Source organism: Zalophus californianus, chromosome 4, assembly GCF_009762305.2.
Source record: "Zalophus californianus isolate mZalCal1 chromosome 4, mZalCal1.pri.v2, whole genome shotgun sequence".
Lineage (NCBI taxonomy): Eukaryota > Metazoa > Chordata > Mammalia > Carnivora > Otariidae > Zalophus > Zalophus californianus.
In genome coordinates this window covers 94,718,617-94,722,228 of record NC_045598.1, presented here as the reverse complement: position 1 = coordinate 94,722,228, position 3,612 = coordinate 94,718,617, and positions in this window count along the sequence as shown.

The following is a 3,612-nucleotide window of genomic DNA, read 5'->3' as shown; positions in this document are numbered from 1 at the left end:
CCGCGGGCTCTCATTGGACGGCGCGGGGCGGGGCCGAAGCCGGGGACACGCGCGGCCCTCTGGGCGGCTCCGCCCGCGCCAGCCCCGGGCGCTCCGCAGCGCCCGAGGTGTGGCGGCCGCCTCCGCCCCTCGGCGCTCCGCGCACCACCGCGCCGCGCCCCCACCTGCTCCGGCGGGACGCGACAGGGCGCGGGGGCGCCCTTCGGAGCCCTCAGCGCCCAGTCCCGGCCGACGCCGCGCCACCGGGTCCTAGCGCCCTTCATGCGGCAACCTCAACTTCCGTGGGTGATGGCCTGGAGCGCAGAATGGGGGGGGGGGGCTGCAGACACTTCCCCCTGTCCTCTAACCTCCAGTGACACTGGAGCTGAGCCACGAAGGATGCACTCATTTCCTCGGTCCTCTCTCGGTCCTTGCGCTTCTGTGAAATGGGTAGAACCTCTGCCACCGGGAGTTGCGGGAGGATCTTAACTCCCTTTCAGCGCTGCCAAACTGGGGCGCCTTAGGCAGCCGGCTTCAGGTAGGGGCTTATCTCATCTAGGGCTTGCTGCTCCTCGTTCCTCCGACCCACACTGCCCGCGGCAACCCCTGCCCCTAAACAATGTTTAGACATGGCTCCCACCGGCCTGCCCGGCCCCGATGCTTCCCTCTGGCCTGTGGACCGGGAATCGAAGGCGGAAGCGAGGGGGCACACCTGCGGACCGGACAGGGACTCCCCGCCCTTTTTACCGCCCGGCCTCAGCAGGACTAAGTCTCTCCCGGCTCCCTCGGTCCCCCACCCCCTCGGGCGGGGCTGCAAGTATGAAAGAATCAGAAACAGCTGGGCGGCTTTCCCGAACCAGAGGCCAGGGTGGGGGGTCCTGCTGAGAGAGTGGGAGCCCCGGAGCCATTTCTCCCCTTCGTCTTTCCATCCTTCCTCCTCCCCACCTCCCCCTCACCCCCTCCGCCACCCAGCCCCAGCACAGCGCCCCGGGGCGTGGTAAATCAGGAAGAGGTGGGGAGGTGCCGACTGCGGAAAGCGACACCGCTCTTCTCTCCTGGCACTCACCAGGCAGGCACATAGAACCTTTGGGGTCAGAGTGGCCCTCACCGAGATGCAAAAAGTTTTTTAAAGCCCTGGCCTTACAACTTGGAGAGTGTGCCTGGGGAATGGCCCTGACCTCTTCTCCAGCCTCAGTTTCTTCTGCCTAGCCCCTCATTCCCAGGTGTCTTTCGTGCCTCTCCCCGGGATTTATCTAAACTATAAAGCCTTGGTGTAAACAATGCGCTGGAAACTGCCCACCCTCCTCAACACCAAACTCCCTGTCAGTTCTCGGTTGGGGGCAGGCGGTGGTTCGAAGGGGGATGTTAGAGACGCCAGAGTGTGAGTGGACAGGGCGCAGCTGGCTTCAGAGATGCTGCAGACATCCAGGGGCAGATGTGGGGGAGAAAGGCTCGGAAGGACCTTTACCCACCCCCCATCCCCCGCCTCTCACCCCTTTAACCTCACTTTCTGTGGCAGGGGGCAGAGTGTATTCATTAATTAAATAAATATTTATTTACTGCCTACCACGTTCCAGACTGTGCTAGGCACCAAGGACACATCAGTGAACAAAGCAAAACAAAATAATTTCTACCCTCATGGAGTTTACCTTCTATTGAGGGAAGATGGACAATACACAGTAAACATCCTAAGTAACCCAGAGTATGTCAGAAAGGGTAAGTACGGTGGGGAAAATAGAGTTGTAACTAGGATGATCAAGGTAGGCTCATTAAAGCGACATTCAAGCGAGGACTTGAGGCCAGGGAATAAGCCAGGCAGATTCTTGGTGACGAGCATCCCCAGCAAAGGGAACAGCCAACACAGAGACCCCCACGGTGGGTGTGGGCTGGTGTGCAAAAGCTAGCCTGTAGCCAGCCAGCTGGAGCCAAGGAGCTGGGGAGGAGAGGAGTTCAGCAAGGTAGCCAGGGTGGTCCACGTCCTGTAGGGTGGGGGATAGGGGTGGGAAGTAGGGGCTGGGCTGGAGTTGCATAGGAGTGGGAGAGGGTTGAATACAAAGACCAAGCAGGGCCAGCATGCAGCCACACACATCCCTTCCTGCCAACCAGCTGACCCTTCCCTCCGCGTCTCTCCTTTCTCTCAGTCTGGGAGGCTCCAGTTGGCCCTCGTGTCAGACTCTCTGCTGAGTGTCCCTGAGAGGGGCAGGTGAGAGAGGAGTGGGCCCAGGCTCCTTCCTGGCCCGGACCCTTTCCTTGAACCACTGTTTCACCTCCCCCCCAGCCCAGTCCTACCCTGATGCTGGGCAGCGGTCTACAAGGTCTGCAAGCTCTGGCAGCCTCTCCCAGACTCCCCTGTGTGTTTAGGCCTGGGTGGGACTCTGGCCCTGGGTTTATTTGTACATATGGGCCCAAGGTTGTGGGGTGGGCTGGAGATGATCACATCAGCCCTAACCGTGCGTGGACTCACCCACATGGGCCCCAAACTCACTTCTGAGGCCCCTTCTTTGGCTTCAGCTGTCCTCACAGTCAAGTGGGACTGTGTCTTGGCACAACATAGATGCTCAACTATTAAAGCATGTTGCTGAGTGAAGGGGGCCCCCAGAAACATCAGCAGCTACAGGAGCAAGGGCAGTGGGTGAGGGGACAAGACTTCTCCCCAGTGCTTATAGGCTACCTCTGCTCTAGAGTGGACAACCCGAGATGGGGCTCTGCTCCCTCCTCTTCTTCTTCCCCTCCCCTCTGAGCCCCCAGTTCCCCAGGAGGAGGAACCTCAGGCTGCAGGAGCCAGCTGACTGCAAGAACTGCACTCAACCACTTAACTAGAGAACAAATACGGAGCCAGAGAAGAGGTTTTCTGGGATCTGCCACTTTGGACTTCAGATCTCAAAATAAACTTCCAGTCTCAAGGTCCTAGACGCTACTGGAGAGCTCAGCTCCTCACGCGAGGGCCTGTTGTGGGGCTTCCAGCCAGAGGGTCAAGGCCAGGGACTAGGCTAGGGCCTGACCTGCCCCTCCCTCCCTCCGACCACCTACCCCTGCACCCTAATGGTGGGGCGGCGGGGGGCGGGGGTCACTGATTTGGGAGTCAAGTTCTGGTCTAGAGGGCCCTGCATGGAGTCAGGTTGGCACTTATTGAGCACCTGCTGTATGCCCCGCACTGGCCAGAGCATCCTCAGTGACCCAGAAGGAGAGAAAGGGTCTTAACTCCCCAGGTGTTTTCAGGCAAATACAATAAAATCCCCTGAGTGGCGGCACACTAGACTCTGCTGTTCAGGGCTGTATATCGCAGACTGAGTGCGCAGCGTCGGCAGAGACCTGAGGAAGAATTCCAGCCGCCCACCCCCTCACCCCAGAGGCCACTAGATTCCCTGGGGCCTCCAGCAGGGCACCTTCCCCCTCAGCCAGCAGAGCCAAGTCTCCCTTCTTCCTCAAGGTGGCACCATAGCCTCCCGCCGTCTCGAAAGTGGCTGCCCAAAGAAGGGTCCCCCCTCACCCTGGGTATCTAACCTCATACTCTGCTCCCCCGTGGGGACTACTTTCACTCTCTTCTCAGCTGTGTGGGGCTGAATGATTTTGAGTTTTTACTGGCCCTTAGATGGGAGTGGAGATGAGCTAAGGGGAGCTTGGGTGGTGTGG